The following is an 18,654-nucleotide window of genomic DNA, read 5'->3' on the forward strand; positions in this document are numbered from 1 at the left end:
ACATTAAGTTGTAGCTGCTGTGTGTTTGTCCATTTCACCATTCTGTCCAACTTCCTGAAGCCTGTTACTATCAGGTCAGCCACGATCTTATTAAATGGCGGAGGGGCTGAATGGCCTACTCCTGCTCCTTGTTTGTATGTTTGTATCATTTCCTTATTCACTATATTTGAGAGTTTCACCTGCAAATTTTGAAATTATGCCCTGGATGTAAATAAGTCCAAGTCATTAATTTAATAAAAAGAGAGTGATCCGAATATCAATCCCAAGGATCCACCACTGCATAGAGTGATCACAATACAGGAGACAGCCATTCGACCCATCAAGACCTTGCCACACCCCAGTCTGGAAAACTTTTCACTATTATTCTCTGCTTTGTCTCCAAGCCAATTTTGTATCTAAGATATCACTTTCCCTTTAATCCCACGTGTTTTAATTTTGTTGATAAGCATATTATGTGGTGCTTTGTGATCACATCTTCAACCTACTTCATTACACCAAAGAGTTCAATGAAATTAATTAAACATGTATTGCCTATAATAAATCTGCGACAGCATTCATTTATTAGTCCTTACTTTTCCAAATTCCAATTCAATTCGTTTCGGATTATTCTCAAAGTTTTCCCATCTCAGGCCGACTGGCCTGTAGTTGCCGGGTTTATTCCTCTCTCATTTTTTCCAAATAAGGAGCAACATTTGAAATCTTCCAGTCTTCTGGCATGACCCCGATATCCTAGAAGGACTGGAAGATTGTGGCCAGAGCCACTGCATCAGAAAGTAAAAATAGGAGGAGGAGTAGATCACAAGGCCCATGGGAGAGTGCTTCATCATTAAAAATTGTCATGGCTGATCTTGGGCTTCAACTCCACTTTCTCACCCCCTTCGCATGTCTCTTGATTCCATGAGAGACCAAAAAGCTGTCTATCTTAGCCTTAACTGTATTCAATGATGGTACATCCACAACTCTCGGGTAGAGAATTCCAAAGATTCACAACCCTTTGAGTGAAGATCTCAGTCCTAAATGATCGGCCCCTTATTCTGAAACTGCGCCCCCTTGTTCTAGATTCGCCAGACAGCGGAAACAATTCTCAGTATCTACCCTGTCAAGCCCCTTTTTAATCTTGAATGTTTCAATGAGATCACCTCTCATTCTTCTAAACGCCAGAAAATATAGACCCAATTTGCTCAGCCCTTTCATCCCAGGGCTCAATCTAGTGAACCTTTGCTGTACTGCCTCCAATGCAAGTATATGTTTCCTTAAACATAGAGACCAAAACTATAGGTGTAGTGTCACCAAAGTCCCAAAACAATTGTAGCAAGATTTCTTTATTCTTGTATTCTAAATCCCTTGCAGTAAAGGCCAACGCGCTAATTGCTTTTTTAATTGCAGGGTGTATCTGCATACTAACTTGTGCAAGTACACCAAAGTCTCCCTGAGCATCAACATTTACAAGTTTCATGCCTTTTAAAAATATTTTGCTTTTCTATTCTTAGAGCTAAAATGAATATCCTCACACTCTCTCACATTATACTCCATCCTGTTGCCCACTCACTTAACCAGTCTATATGAGGTGATCTCATTATCTCAGAGGCTGCTCTTTGCAGCCTCTTTGTGCCATCCTCAGAACTTGCATTGCCGTCAAGTTTTGTATCGTCAGCAAGCTTAGCTACATTACTCTCTGTCTCTTCATCTAAGTCATTAATAAAGATTGCAAATAGTTGAGATCCCTGCACTGATCCTTGCAGAACTTCACTAGTCAAGCCAGACACTTGAAAATGCCTCCATTTATCCCTGCTCTTTGCTTCCTATCCACTAACCAATTCTCTATCCATATTAATATATTACCCCCAAATCCATGAGCACTTATCTCGTGTTAGCTTTTTGGCTGGCACCTTATTGAATGCCTTTTGGAAATCCAGGTTCCAAACAAGACTTGTTCCCCTTTAGCTATCCTAATAATTACATCTTCAAAACATTCTAATAAATCTGTCAAACAGGATTTCTCTCTTGTAATACCATGTTGACTTATTCGAATCATACTATGCTTTTCTAAATGATTAAGGCTTCCTTAATAACAGATTCCAGCATTTTCCCCAACTGATGTTAGGCTAACTGGTCTTTGGTTCGGTGTTTTCTCTCTCCCTCCTTTCTTGAAAAGTGGTGTAACATTCGTCAACTTCCAGTCTGCTAGTCTGTTCCAGAATCTAGGGAATTTTGGAAAATCATAGCCAGAACATCAAGTATCTCTGCAGCTTTCTCTTCTGGAACCCTCAGGTGGAGACCACCAGGTCCCAGGGATTTGTCAGATTTTCATCCCTTGAGTTTCTCCAGTACTTCTTCTCTGCTGATATAAATTACCTTAATTGTGGCCATTACACCACTTTCCTGCCTGTCCCCATAACCCTTGACACCCTTGTCAATGAAAAATCTGTCTAACTCAGCCTTGAATAACGCAGCTTTCCTGCTGCCTGTGGAAGAGAATTCCAAAGACTAACAACCCTCTGAAAGAATAAATTCCTTCTCAGTCTTAAATGGGAAACCCCTTATTTTCAAACTGTGTCCCCTAGTTCTAGGTTCCCCCATGAGAGGAAACCTCTCAGCAGCTATCCTATCAAGCTCCCTCAGAATCTACTATATTTCAATAAGATCACTTCTCATTCTTTTAAACTCCAATGAATATAGGCCCAACCTGCTCAACCTTTCCTCATAAGACCACCATTAGCCCCTAGGTTACCCTCTATTTCTGATATGTAACTTGCGTCTTCTACTGTGAAGATGGACACAAAACATTTGTTCAATAGTTCTGCCATTTCCTCACTTCCCCTTGATAATTCCTCCTGTCTCTGCTTCTAAGGGACCAGTATTTACTTCAGCTACTCTCTCTCTTTTTATATCCTTGTACATGTCCTGACAATCTGTTTTTATATTCCTGGCTAGTTTACATTCATATTCTACCCTTTCCCTCTTTATCAGCTATAAGAATAACAAAAAAATACTACTTGTAGTATCTGCTATTTACCTCCAATTGGAATGTTTTCTTGCCACATTCCTTCATAATCCAGGTGCTTTTAAAAATCAGATTAGAAGTATAGTTAGGGAAACAACTCCACAATCACAGATCCACTTATTAAATCACTGAAAATCATTAACTTTGACATTATATATTACAAGAAAAAACAGGTTATTTTTCAACTCACCCATGAATTGACATGCATTTGCACATCTTGCAATTTATGTGCATTTTGTCTGTCAGACTTGGACATTTCTGTTACATACACCTAAATTGCTCAAAATTCATTCATAAAACTGCAACTGAATAAACAGGGAACGTATTAATCAAGGCAAGCAAATTAACTACATTACATAAACATCTGATGAAAATCTACTAAGCATATATAAACACAATGAATGAATTTCTAGTAAAAGATATTAATTTAAAAACAACAAAATAGAGTAAAAATAACAAAAACAAATTTAAAAATAACATATTTAAGTTATATGCAGTTACTTGTATGTCATTGCTGGAGGCCAACCATCTCAGTTCCAGGATATTGTTGCTGGAGTTCCTCAGGGTAGTGTCCTAGCCCCAACCATCTTCAGCTGCTTCATCAATGACCTTCCCTCCATCATAAGGTCAGAAGTGAGGATGTTCGCTGATGATTGCACAATGCTCAGCACCATTTCCGATTCCTCAAGTACAGAAGCAGTCCATAGCCATAGGTAACAAGACCTGGAAACATTCCGCTTGGGTTGATAAATGGCAAGTAACATTGCGCCACATTATGTGTCAGGCAATGATCATGTCCAACAAGAGAGAATCTAATAATCTCCTGTTGATGTTCAATAGCATTACTAACACTGAATGCCCACTATCAAACCCTGTTGGTTACATTAACCAGAAACTTAACTGGACTAATAATATAAATACCATGGCTACGAGAGAACGTCAGAGGCTGGAATTCTGCAGTGAGTAACAAACCTTCTGACTCCCCAAAGCCTGTCTACCACCTCATATGCACAAGTCAAGAGTAGAATGTAATACTCTCCACTTGCCTTGTTGATTGTAGCTCCGTGACACCAAAGAAGCTTAGCACAATCCAAGACAAAGCAGCCCGCTTGATCAGCGCCCCATCCACCACATAGTGGCAGCAGTATGTATCATCTACAAGAAACACTGCAGCACGTTGCTATGGCTCCTTCGACAGCACATTCCAAACCCGTGACTTCTACTACTTTCAAGGACAAAGGCAGCAGACACATGAGAATACCATCACCTGAAGTTCCCGTACAAGCCATACCCATCCTGACTTGGAACTATAATGCCATTCATTTATTGTTGCTGGTTCAAAATTGTGAGCTCCCTTCCTGTGGGTGTACCAGAGGGGAAATGGTGGTGTAATGGACTGGTAATCCAGAGACTCAGGCTAATGCTCTGGGGACATGGGCTCAAATCCTACCTTGATAGCTGGTGGAATTTAAATTCAGTTAGTAAATCTGGAATGTAAAGTTAGTCTCAGTATTGGTGACCATGACAACGATCATTGATTATTGTAAAAACCCATCTGGTGCTTTAACGTCCTTTAGGGAAGGAAATCTGTCATCCTTACCTGCTCCGGCCTGCATGCGACTCCAGACGCACAGAATTGTGGTTGACTCTTCACTGCCCTCTGAAATAGGCTAGCAAGCCACTCAGTTCAATTAGGGATGGGCAACAAATGCTGGCCTCGTCAGCAAAGCCCACATCCCATGAGAGAATAAAGAAAAACAAAGATGGACCCCAGTGATTCAAGAAGAGGCCTCACCACCACCTTCTCAAGGACAATTTGGAAGGGGCAACAAACGTTTGCCTTGCCAGTGATGCTCACATCCCACAAAATAATTTTAAAAAATACCTAATACAAAAGCAAAATACTGTAGATGCTGGAAATCTGAAATATAAACAAAAAGTGCTGGAAAAACTCAGGTCAGACAGCATCTCTGGAGAGAAATAGTTAATGTTTCAAGTCGAAATTACCAGTCATATAAAACAAAATCCCTCTGCTCAATCCTATTAAGACACTATTATTTTTCCTACTAAAATATACACTTCTATCTATACTGAAATTCATTTGCCAATTACAAACCCATTCTTCAAGTTTATTAATGTTCCTTCTCTGTGTTAACTACACCTCGCCAAATTGGTATCATCCACAAACTTTGAAATCAGATTTCAGAGTTCAAATTGTTTATGTAAATTGAGAAGCGGTCCTAGCACCAATCTTGCAGAACACAACATCCCACATATTGTTATTTAGTGAACTACCATTAAACCCTAAACAAAAACAGAATTACCTGGAAAAACTCAGCAGGTCTGGCAGCATCGGCGGAGAAGAAAAGAGTTGACGTTTCGAGTCCTCATGACCCTTCGACAGAACTTGAGTGAATCCAAGAAAGGGGTGAAATATAAGCTGGTTTAAGGTGTGTGTGATGGGGTGGGGGGGCGGTGTGGTTGTAGGGACAAATAAGCAGTGATAGAAGCAGATCATCAAAAGATGTCACAGACAACAGAACAAAAGAACAATGATCGTTGTTAAAGTTGGTGATATTATCTAAACGAATGTGCTAATTAAGAATGGATGGTAGGGCACTCAAGCTATAGCTCTAGTGGGGGTGGGGGGAGCATAAAAGATTTAAAAATATTTGAAAATAATGGAAATAGGTGGGAAAAGAAAAATCTATATAATTTATTGGAAAAAACAAAAGGAAGGGGGAAGAAACAGAAAGGAGGTGGGGATGGAGGAGGGAGCTCAAGACCTAAAGTTGTTGAATTCAATATTCAGTCCGGAAGGCTGTAAAGTGCCTAGTCGGAAGATGAGGTGTTGTTCCTCCAGTTTGCGTTGGGCTTCACTGGAACAATGCAGCAAGCCAAGAACAGACATGTGGGCAAGAGAGCAGGGTGGAGTGTTAAAATGGCAAGCGACAGGGAGGTTTGGGTCATTCTTGCGTACAGACCGCAGGTGTTCTGCAAAGTGGTCTCCCAGTTTACGTTTGGTTTCTCCAATGTAGAGGAGACCACATTGGAAGCAACGAATGCAGTAAACTAAGTTGGTGGAAATGCAAGTGAAATGCTGCTTCACTTGAAAGGAGTGTTTGGGCCCTTGGACGGTGAGGAGAGAGGAAGTGAAGGGGCAGGTGTTACATCTTTTGCGTGGGCATGGGGTGGTGCCATAGGAGGGGGTTGAGGAGTGGGGGTGATGGAGGAGTGGACCAGGGTGACCCGGAGGGAACAATCCCTATGGAATGCCAATAGGGGGGGTGAAGGGAAGAGGTGTTTGGTGGTGGCATCATGCTGGAGATGGCGGAAATGGCGGAGGATGATCCTTTGAATGCGGAGGCTGGTGGGGTGATAAGTGAGGACAAGGGGGACCCTATCATGTTTCTGGGAGGGAGGAGAAGGTGTGAGGGCGGATGCGCGGGAGATGGGCCGGACACGGTTGACGGCCCTGTCAACGACCGTGGGTAGAAAACCTTGGTTAAGGAAGAAGGAGGACATGTCAGAGGAACTGTTTTTGAAGGTAGCATCATCAGAACAGATGCGACGGAGGCGAAGGAACTGAGAGAATGGGATGGAGTCCTTACAGGAAGCGGGGTGTGAGGAGCTGTAGTTGAGGTAGCTGTGGGAGTCGGTAGGTTTGTAATGGATATTGGTGGACAGTCTATCACCAGAAATTGAGACAGAGAGGTCAAGGAAGGGAAAGGAAGTGTCAGAGATGGACCAATTGAAAATGATGGAGGAGTGGAGATTGGAAGCAAAATTAATAAATTTTTCCAAGTCTCGACGAGAGCATGAAGCAGCACCGAAGTAATCATCGATGTACCGGAGAAAGAGTTGTGGAAGGGGGCCTGAGTAGGACTGGAACAAGGAATGTTCCACATACCCCTTAAAGAGACAGGCATAGCTGGGGCCCATGTGGGTACCCATAGCCACACCTTTTATTTGGAGGAAATGAGAGGAGTTGAAGGAGAAATTGTTCAGTGTGAGAACAAGTTCAGCCAGATGGAGGAGAGTAGCGGTGGATGGGGATTGTTCGGGCCTCTGTTTGAGGAAGAAGCTAAGGGCACTCAGACCATCCATTAAACCCTGATTGCTTTCTGTTTTGTAGCTAGTTTACCATCCATTCTGCTACTTGTCTCGACTCCATATGTTCCGACCTTAGTCGCAAGCCAACTATGAGTCTCCCTTATCGAAAGTGTTTTGAAAATCCAAGAATGTTCCAATGTTACCCCACTGCATTACCCTCATCAACCCTTTCTGTTACTTCTTCATAAAATGCAATCAGGTTGGTCAAACATGATCCATCCTCTTAAAATATGTGCCATTATATTTTCAGTTTTTAGATGTTCTTCTTTTAAATGTTTGAGTGAAGATTACATTATCTTTCCTACCACTGACATTAAGTCCATTGGTCTGTCTTCCCCTGGACTTGATCTATCTTCCTTTTTAAACATAGGAATCATATTGACTGTCCACCAGTCATAAAAAACATAGGGCAGAATCTTCCAGTCCCGCCAGCTGTGAGAAGCGTGGCAGGCAGGGGAACTTAATTTGGCAGGAGGCCAAAAATCAGTTTCCTCACATTGGGATGAATTTGTGGAATTCTGTTCTCGGGACTTTAAAGGCAAGTTAAAGGTGGTTCGAGCTTCCTGATGAACAATGTCAAGAACCTCATTTGCATGCTTAAGTATCTCATGAATGCCCATTAAAAGGCCACCCTCCAGAATTAAGCTCCCCCATCAAATTAAGTTCGCCTCCAGCAACAAATTTGAATGTTCACTTTTACAACCCACATAAGTGCCACACACCTGGCAAGCTTATTTCAAAGTCGTGGAAGAAGTTGAGTAGATTATGCTTTTGCGCTCTTGGAATACGCTCACAACTTGACTGATATCGGATCTAGTGGCACAAGCTGCGCAAAGGGTGGTTAGGATGGAAGGATGGAATGGAGGCTGGACTTGGGAGGCAGGCTAAGGGAGGTGCGGGGGGAGAGGGGAAGAAGGGAGACTGCCTGGGTGTCCTTTAAATATGGTGCCCTAACCTCCAAACCAATGAGGTAATGGTGGGATGGTGATTTCCTGCCTGCCCCTACCATGAGATTCGTTGTGCTCAGCAAAGATGTATAAGTAATGAGCTGACCAGCACATGGTCAGCCATCCCGCACCCCCTCCCCGTACAGACACTCTGACTTTTGCTCCCACCACCAAATTTAGACTTCAGAGTGGAAGATTCTGCCCATAGCAAATAGGAGCAAGGGTGGGCTATACAGCTCTTTAACCCTGCTCTGCTATTCATTAAGAACATGGCTAATCATCAACATTAACTTAACCTTGATGCTCTACTTCTTTATTCCCCAATCCACCTGGTGCACAAAAAAATCATCCATCTTAATTTTAAACATGCTCAATGACCAAGCATTCACAGCCCTCTGAAGTAGCAAATTCCAAAGATTCACAACCCTTGGATGAAGACATTCCTCCTCATCCAATTCATAAATTGCTGTCCTCTTTTCCTGAGACTATCACCTCAATTTCTAGACCCTCCAGACAGAAGAGACATCCTCTTAGCATTTACCATGTCAAGTTAAGAATTTTATACCTCTTGTTATGACCAGGATGGGAGGAGTGTGCAGTTTCTTTAGCCCCACTACTCCATAGATTGCAAAGTAAGTCTAAATGTTTAATTCACTCACCAAAATGGCTAGTTGTTTACCTTCATTATTGCTAGACCCAGAATGAAAAAGAGACTTTAACCAGACCTTTTTCAATAAACTCAGAATAATTGATTTATTGTGAAACAAAATTCATTTTTCGCAAACAAGTTGCGAAACTGGGTAACATACAATTTACCCTTTTTAAAACCCCAACACACACACACACACAAACAAGGTTTCTGAAGGGTTTGACATAAGGGAATACTTTTATGAGAAAGGATAAAGTTCAAAAAGGTCTTGATAATGTCAATTTGGTGCTCCTGCATGTGAAGACAGCACTGGTCACTGTAGTTGTCTGGAAGTCCTTTCCAAAGGATCTTTGGTGAAACACTGTCTTTGTTAACTCTCGCTTGTCATAGCCTCGTGGGCTTTCAAGTACCGAGTTGTACTGAGATGTGGATTTTCTGGCTGAAGGTGAACACCCACTCTGGACTGCAGGCAATACAGGGAGAGAGAGGGGAGCAATTTTCCTTCACAGTTCACTCCCAAGACACACACAGTTCAAAAAAAATTCAGACAGAACTTCTCAGGCCAGGTGTTTCTCAGCCAATCAGCAGAAGCCCACAGCCTGGCAGAAGTTTATTATTTGAACTTAAGTAAACAAAATAACTCTCATCTCTGCAGGTGTCTTGCAGGTCATTTAGTTGAAATCATGGGATTTCTTGGAAAAAGCAGCTTGCACACGGACCAAAGTGAACTTGTAAGCTTTTAAAAAAACTCAGGAGAGTGTCCAAATAATTCAATGTTCTTCCAGTTTTTTTTAAAAAAAGCATAAAGTTGTTGGAGATATGGATTCCTAACATGCATCCACCCTTAGGAAATGAAATGCCATTTCTAAACGTTTTTCATTACAAAGTGTGCAGGAAAAAAACATATACAACATTTTTTAAAAATTTAAACGTGCACTCAATCATTAATTCCTTATATGGAACCTATACAGCTTTCTCTGATCTTCTTGATTTCCATATAATTCTAACAAAAATTACATTCTTGATAATGCTTCAGAATTTATCTCATCCTCCCCAGCAATATGGACAATCTTTAAGTTATACAGCTGTATTAGCAAGCTCCATCAGAACAGTCTGGTATTTTGAGTCTTAAATGTTTCCACAAAGGCCAAGGGATTATGGTCAGTATATTAGTGTTTCTTTACAGCCATGACAGCATATACCTCAAAACGTTCAAGAGCCAGTAACAATCCCAAGGTATCCTTTTCTACCGTAGAGTATTTCTTTTGATACCAATTTATTTATTTTTTTAAAAAAGTACCCTGCTGACTTCTCTATGCCCAATTCGTCATCTTGCAATAAGACCACTCCCACCCCCAAAGTCATTGGCATCGATTGTCATTTTGAAGGATTTAGTGAAGTTAAGGGCAGCTAACACTGGTTCATTAGAAATGCCTACATCTTCTCAAAAGCTGTCTGGCACTCTCTTGACCATACCACCTTTGCCTTCTTTTGCAACAAAGCTGTTAGTAGAACAGCTATTATGCTGAAGTTTGGCACAAACGTATGATAGAAGCTGCACTTCCTGAAAAATCTCATGATATCTCGTTTCGTTTTAGAGCCTGGGAATCCCACCAAAGCCTGTACTGTCAGCATTCTTGGCAACACTTGTCCTTGTCATACAATATGCCCTCAGTAAGTTACTGACGTTTTCACAAACTCACTCTTGGCAAGGTTTATTATGAGATCTGACTGTAATTATTGAAATAGGGCTTCCAATTGTTTTAAATGATCTTTCCAAGTGTTGCTATAAATCAATACATCGTCCAAGTATACCACACACTTAGGAATACTGGTTATAACTTGATTCATTAATCTTCGGAAAGTGGCTGCTACATTTTTTCACCTGAATGGCATCACTCAGCATTGGTATAACCCATTTGGCGTGGCAAAAGTGGATATCTCTTTAGCTCGCAATGTTAAAGATACTTGTAGGTACCCTTTCACTAAATCTATCTTAGTAAGGAACGTGGCATTGTCAACCCTGTCAATATAATCTTCTAAACAAGGGATTGGGTAGGAGTCAGTTTTTGTTACTGCATTAGCCTTTCTGTAATCTATGCAGAATTTGGATGATTAGGTTTAGTTAGGTGATTTTCCAACATATATTGAATTTCTGCTTTCACTCAAGTTTCTCTGGGCTTAAACAATAAAGATGTTGTTTTATGGGAATAGATTTCCCTACATCCACATCATGCTTGGCTAAGGTTGTATCCCTACAGACTCCTTTAAATTCTGTAATCTCACAAGATCTTCTTGTTGTCCTGTCTCTAAGTATGAAAATATGCTGTCCTAATATTTCAGTGTTAGCTAATCAGATAATAGGAGGTTCAATTGGTGAACTGTCTAAGTCTCCTTCTGCCTCACTCTGTTTCTTTCACCCTCCACTGTCCTTACTATCTGACATACCTGCTGCTCCTTATCCTCCTCCCCATGATGGTATTATTTTAACATACTGTTATGACACAGCCAATTCTTTTTCCTATGATCTGGGGTGTCGATCTAATAATTTACTTTACCAACCCTCTTAATGACCATATATGGACCACTGAACTGTCCTTTCAGAGGTTCCCCGTCAAGGCAATAACACTAATATTTCATCCCCCCGTTGAAACGTTTGAGTCTCAGCTTGCTTATCTGCTCACTCCTTCACTTTTGTTTGTGAAACGTTAAAATGTTCTTGAGCCACTTTGCAGGCTCCCGGGAGCTGTTCCTGGAACAGGGACACACAATCTAGCATATAGGACTCATCCCTCTGTCCTAAAAACTTTTCTTCGATTAATTTCAGAAGACTTTATCTCATGTCCGTAAATTAATTCAAAAGGACTAAAACCAGTCAATTCATTTGGTGAATCTCAGGTGGCACATAAAAGAAAGTCCAGTCCTTTGTTCCAATCATGGGGATATTCATGACAATATGCTTTAATCATTGTTTTGAGAGTTTGATGGTACCGCTCCAAAGCTCCTTGTGTCAAGGATGATATACCATGTACTTTAACTGTTTTATACCCAAACTACTCATTATTTTTTGAAAAGTGTTAGACCTTAAATTGGATCTTTGATCCAACTGGATCTCAACTGGTAATCCATAGAGCAAAAAATTGGGAAAACTTCTCCTCCCTGACCTTAGCTGTAATTGTTCTCAAAGGGATGGCCTCTGGAAATTGAGTTGTCATATCCATAATAGTAAGGATACACTGATGTCCTATTTTTGGTAATAGTCTCAAGCAGGTCTACTAACAGCCTATTGAATGGTTCCCCAAAAACTGGTATTAGAATGAAGGGTGCAGGTTTGATTGTAGGTTGTGGTTTCCCCACCATCTGGCACATATGGCATGTTTTACAAAACTGCACCACGATCTTGTAAAGACCTGGCCAGTAAAGATGCTGGTTTATTCATGTCTGAGTTTTCCATGTCCCTACATGTCCTGCCATAGAAATTTCATGCGCTATCCGTAATGTCTCTTTACGATATTTTGGGTGGTACAACAACCTGATCAACAACCGTTCACTCTTCACTTCCTCATTGGAATTCCCTTTTTAACATAATGTTCTGGAACTCCCTCAGCTTCAGCTTGGACTGATTGTGCTACCTTACTGTACTCTGGGTCAAATTGTTGAGCCTCGATTAGAGAAGATTTACTAAACATCTTTCACATTATCCAAGTCTTTAAAGAAAGTTTTGGCTAACTAAATATCTGTCTGTGGTATCACTTTGACTTCCCATAATGGACTTTGCTCTGCTTGGGTCATCACACATGAAGGAAAAAAAAATCCTGGTACCTTTTCCTGCAACTGCGCCATCTCTTTTCCTTCACTTGGGCTTTCTATAATTATGGGAAAAGCTACTACTTTCACTCTGGCTAAATTAGTAACCGTGTCTTCAGGCAACTTCCAGACAACCCCTAACATCACTGTTCCAGACATTAGGTCATACCCCAGATACAAAGGTAGGAGTATATACTCCCCACTAATGCCATTTATTAAAATTTTGGCTTTTTATGTGCTCTCTGGTGGATATGTTATGCCTTTCCCCAGCAAGAGTGCTCGTGTGGCTCTTGTGTGTCTTAATATAATAGGTTTAGCTGTCTCATTTGAGGGACAAAGGGATACTTTTCCTCTCAGCAAAAATTCTTTATAACCCTCATGTACTTTAGTTACCTCCCCTACACTCACAGCAGTGTTCACACTCAGACTCACAGCTGAAGTTAATGTTACAACTTGATCTGTTGTATTTTCAGTCGGGGCTCTTTTTCCTGAATTACCCTTATGTACCTCAATAAGTCCCTTGATTTCCCACGCAACTTCCAGCAGTCTGCCTGAAGGTGTCCCACCTTGTTACAATGGAAACACTTAGGCCTTTGAATATCTCCTCCACCCTCAGCACCTTCCTTTCTGTGCTGAGGAGGAGTTCCCAGGGCGTTCCCAGTTCTCCCTTTTCTTCCCTGGCTACTTGCATTCCTTTAATTCTAAATGCTGGGTAATTACTTTAATCAGATCATCCTTACGAAATCCTGCTTTTATTTCTACTTTCACTTTACCTGCTAACTCTCTCAGTTTAGCCTTGGTCAAGAATTTCAAATTATTTACTGTTACATCTTCTACTCCCAAAAAACTCTTAGCAACTTCCAAAGCCATTTTGGTTTACTAATATATAAGAAACCTGGTATCTATCCTTTTATCCTTTACCAATTAGTATTAATAAACATCCAATCACCAATTGTTTGTGTTTCAAAATCCCAAAGGAGTCCCCAGTCTATGTTAGGACCGGGATGTGAGGACTGTGCAGTTTCTCTAGCCCCATTACTCCACAGGTCGCTCCTGTAAATGTTTAAGCCACTCATCGAAATGGCCAATTGTTTACCTTCGCTACTTCTAGACCCAAAGTAAAAGAGACTTTAACCAGGCTTCTTTCAATAAACTCAGAATGACTGATTTATTGTGAAACGAAACTTTTTCTTTTAAACAAGTTGCAGAATTGGTTAACATTAAATTTGTAATCCAGAAGTGTATTTACCCCTTTTAAAATCCCAACACACACACGCGCGCACACAAAACAAAGGACAAAACAGGTGCCTGTAGAGATTGGTGTAAGGGAACACTTTATGAAAAAGGATAAAGTTCGAAAAGGTCTTGATGCTGTCAATTTGGTGTTCCTGCAGTAGTTGTCTGGAAGCCCTTTCCAAAGGATCTTTGGCGAAACCGTCTTTGTTAACTCTCATTTGTTGTAGCCTCTCAGGCTTTCAAATACAGACGAGTTATACAAAGATGAGGATTTTCTGGCTGAAGGTGAACACCCACTCTGGACTGCAGGCAATAAAGGGAGAGAGAGAGAGTGAGAGGAACAATCTTCCTTCACAGTTCGCTCCCAAGAGACACACACAGTTCAAATACATGTTCAGACAGAAGTTTTTCCAGGCCAGGTGTTTTTCAGCCAATCAGGAGTCCACGGCCTGGCAACAGTTTTTTTTTAACCCAAATAAACAAAATAACTCATCTCCCCAGGTTTCTTGCAGGTCATTTAGCAGAAGTCGTGATACCTTGGAAAAAGCAGCTTGCTCACAGACCAAAGTGAACTTGTAACCTTTAAAAAAAACTCAGGAGAGTGTCCAAATAATTCAATGTCCTAATTTTTTTTTTAAAAACCAAGCATATAGCTCCTGGAGATATGCGTTCCAAACAATTTCAATGAAATGGCATTATTCCCTTTACTAAAGAATATTTTTTTATTTATATATGTGCATGTAATAATGCCTCTACTATCTTTTCCCAAACTTCTATTAATGTGCGGTGGCAATCCATTCGGATCAGGAATTTTATCCTCAGCTCCATTTCAATTATCCCTCCCACCTCCGCCTTTCCATCTTAAGTATCTTTATTTCTTTTTCAATCTGTTCTTCTGTCACGTCCATGTCAGTTAGTCTAAGTATTTTAAAACTGAGTCTAATCAATTACTTATTATTAAATCTATTACATCAAATTTAATTTTCAAGCAGAAGGAGCCACTGGTGAGTTGTACAAGTTCCAGCTGGGAGTCATCTTTTTGACGTGCTGCAGATTACCTTAGCTGGAATGGATCTCTGAGAATAGGGCTGTTGCTTGGTCAAGGAAACTCTGTTGCCAATTGTGTCTGCCATAATTAACTACGAAGGGACATACTTGGAATTGGTTGTAAATTCCAGCAATGATTCCTGAAGGTTTCTAACATGCCAGTCACCCAATAATTACAATCAATATTTTTCTGTGTCTCATGTCTGTAGGAAACTCCAGTAGACTTAAAATAAGATAACATTATACCCTGGCTGCCATTCTACTCCAACATCAAGAACAACCATGGCCAACTGGTGTCCAATAATGCCTGTCTGTACTCAGCAATATAAGGTGGACTATGTACAATAGGGAATTCATTGGACCCTATCTAGATTCTTGAGTCGAACATGGACAGAAGAGCTGAACTCCAAAGATGAGGAGAGAGTGATTGCCCTTGACATCAAGGCAGCATTTGACAGAGTGTGGCATCAAGGAGCCCTAGCAAAACTGGAGTCAATGGGAATCAGGGGAAATACTCTCCACTGGTTGGAGTCATACCTAACATAAAGGAAGATGGTTGTGGTTGTTGCAGGTCAGTTATCTCAGCTCCAGGACATCACTGCTGGAGTTTCTTAGGATAGTGTCCTAGGCCCAACCATCTTCAGCAGCTTCATCAATGACCTTCCTTCCATCATAAAGTGCACAATGTTCAGCACCATTTGCAACTCCTCAGGTACTGAATTAGTCCATGTCCAAATGCAACAAGACCTGGACAATATCCAAGCTTGGGCTGACAAGTGGCAAATAACATTCATACCACACAAGTGTCAGACTATGCCTATTTTTTAAAAATTCATTCATGGGATGTGGGTGTCATTGACTGGGCCAGCATTTATTGCCTATCCATAATTACCCCTTGAACTGAGTGGCTTGCTAGGGCATTTCAGAGTCAACCACATTGCTGTGGATCTGGAGTCACATGTAGGCCAGACTAGGTAAGGACGGCTGATTTCCAACCCTAAAGGGCATTAGTGAACCAGATGGGTTTTTACGACAACTGGCAATGGTTTCACAGTCATTAGATTTTTAATTCCAGATTTCTTTACTGAATTCAAGTTTCACCATCTGCCATGGTAGGATTCGAACCTGGGTCCCCAGAGCTTTACCCTGGCTATCTGGAGTACCAGTCTAGTGACAATACCACTATGCCATCACCTCCAACAAGAGAATATCTAACCATCACCTCTTTAATTCAATGGCATTACAACGGCTGTATTCTCCACTATCAACATCCTGGGGGGGGTGGGGATTACCATTGACCAGCAACTGAACTGGACTAGCCATATAAATACTGTGGCTACAGGAGCAGCTCAGAGGCTAGGAATTGTGCGATGAGTAATTCACCTCCTGATTCTCCAAAGCCTGTCCACCATCTACAAGGCACAAGTCAGGAGTATGATGAAATACTCTCCACTTGCCTGGATGAATGCAGCTCCAACAACACTAAAAAATGCTTGACACCATCCTGAACAAAGCAGCCCGCTTGATTGGTAACCCATTCACAAACATTCAATCCCTCCACCACTGATGCACTGTGGAGCATTGTGTACCATCTACAAGCCTCCTTCGGCAGCACCTTTCAAACCCATGACCACTACCATCTAGAAGGACGAGGACAGCAGACACATGGGAACACCACCACCTGGATGCAAGTTCCCATCCAAGCCACTTGCCATTCTGACTTTGAAATATATCACCATTTCTTCACTGTCACTGGGTCAAAATCTTGGAACTGATTCCCTAACAGCACAGTGAGTGTACCTAAACCACATGCACTGCAGCAGTTGAAGGAGGCAGCTCACCACCACCTTCTCAAGGGAAATTAGGGATGGACAATAAATGCTGGCCTAGCCAGGGATGCTCACATCCCATGAACTAAAAAAAAGCCATTCATCTAATCCAAGCCAAATTGCTGCAGACAACATGGGAAGAGGGAGTTAAAAGCCTCAAAAGTCTTTCTACGTTAACCTTAGTGGATACAGAATGGGATCTGACACAGAAGCTCACTGGTATCTGATGAACCCAGTTTTTGCTTATGCTGAGATTTCTGATGAAATCCAACTTGAGGAATGGAACTAAAAGCTGGTAAGTTCCACTGGTCCCCAAATTGAGCCATTAACCTCAGCTTTCTGAAAATTCCAAAGCTCTGTGGAATGATGCCATGAATGTCAATTAAGACAGTAATGAGGGAATTGCAGTCATGACTCACTGGAAAAAGACAGTCATCCAAATGGAGAAAGTAGTAACGACTGCAGCGTAAGCCAAATAGATTCTTTCAGTTTCCTTAACAACTTCTGAGGGTTCTGAGCTCCTGAATCTGTTGGAGATTTATGATATTGCTTGTTCAGCTGGGGCTTCTCAATAGGTAATGTTTTCAATACCATTCAGAAACAACCTCTGGAAGCTATTATGAATTAAAAACCCAAGTCTGCACTAAACTTGCATCAGTTTAATCAATTAAAAATTTGCTCAACGTATTTAATACATTTAGATGTCCAAAAGTCTTCTGTTGAACTCTGTTCCACATGCATTTCACTAATCCTGCAAGAGATTGTTTGAGCACAAGTGGTCCCAAATTCCTTATCCACGTACAAAGATTGGTGCAGAGCATCTCTTACCTATTGCAGTTTGGGATAATCAGTGAGAACCTTGTGCCTCCAAAATCAAATTCCATGTTGATCTAAAGCTTGAAGAATGTTTCTCCGACTGTGGTATCCAAGGCCCCAGGCTGGATAATAGACTTGGGACATATTTATGCAAGAATAGTCTTCTACTGGGTAACCTTATTTTGAGCTCGCTTACCAAGCAAATTTAAAAATTTAGTCATGTCATCAATTACAAGGAAGGATCTATATGAATCTTTAAACTTGGAGCTGCTATCAAAGTGAAGTTAATAACAAATGCATAGAAAGCAACAGACATTGCCTCATAGATCAAGTAACATGACAAAATGTCTAATCACTACAAAGTTTCTCCAATATATTACAGAACTTGGCCTTTTTAAGCTGATGAATGGGGGGGGGGTCTTTGCTGACGATAGGGTTTTCAAAACTATGCAGAGAGAACAGGAAGCTCAGCAGGTGCACATGAAGTTCTATAAAAGGGTAGCATCTTAGTCTCCACATACAAATGGAAAAATGCTTACAGTTTTCTATGATTCTATCATCTAACAAGTAAAAAGGAACTTAAGATTCCCTCTTCCTCCCAAGTAGATGTGGGGAAGAAAGAGCAGGTATTGTGGCAGGTATACCTGCAGAGCATGACTGCTTCCCACCACACTGATTGTTTCTCTGTATAAGTCTCTTGAAACAAGGTGTGCAGGAATCCAATTAGTCTTTTAAAAAAGATCCTTTGCCTTTAGTGGGAGGTACTAAGTCACCAAGAGCTTATTTTCTTAATGGGCTATACCCCCCAAAAAATTAAAATTCTCACTGTACTCTCTGAAGAGTCACTGCAACTCAACTTGCTTCCCAACAGAGGTATTTTTTCCTAGACTGAGAGCTTTGCACGGAATGTATAGTAGAAATAAGGCCAGAGTTTTGCTCTTGATTTTTTTTAGCTTATAATCCCTAAAGGCCCCTTTGTAGAAGTGAAGTGGCAAGGTAAATAGGGATGGTTCCAAAGGCAAGGTAAAAGTGGCAAAAAACTTCAAAGATTTATGCTGGAACAGAGCAGAGGCAGTGTACCAGAGCAGGAGACACAAGCACTAACTGGGATTTAGCCAGAGAAGTTTGCTCAGATAAGGTAGAGCAAGATCATTGGGAGATTTGCAAACAAGAATATGAAACAGATAAATAGAGAGGTCAGCACTA

The sequence above is a fragment of the Carcharodon carcharias genome, chromosome 4 (assembly GCF_017639515.1).
Source record: "Carcharodon carcharias isolate sCarCar2 chromosome 4, sCarCar2.pri, whole genome shotgun sequence".
In the NCBI taxonomy this organism is placed as follows: domain Eukaryota; kingdom Metazoa; phylum Chordata; class Chondrichthyes; order Lamniformes; family Lamnidae; genus Carcharodon; species Carcharodon carcharias.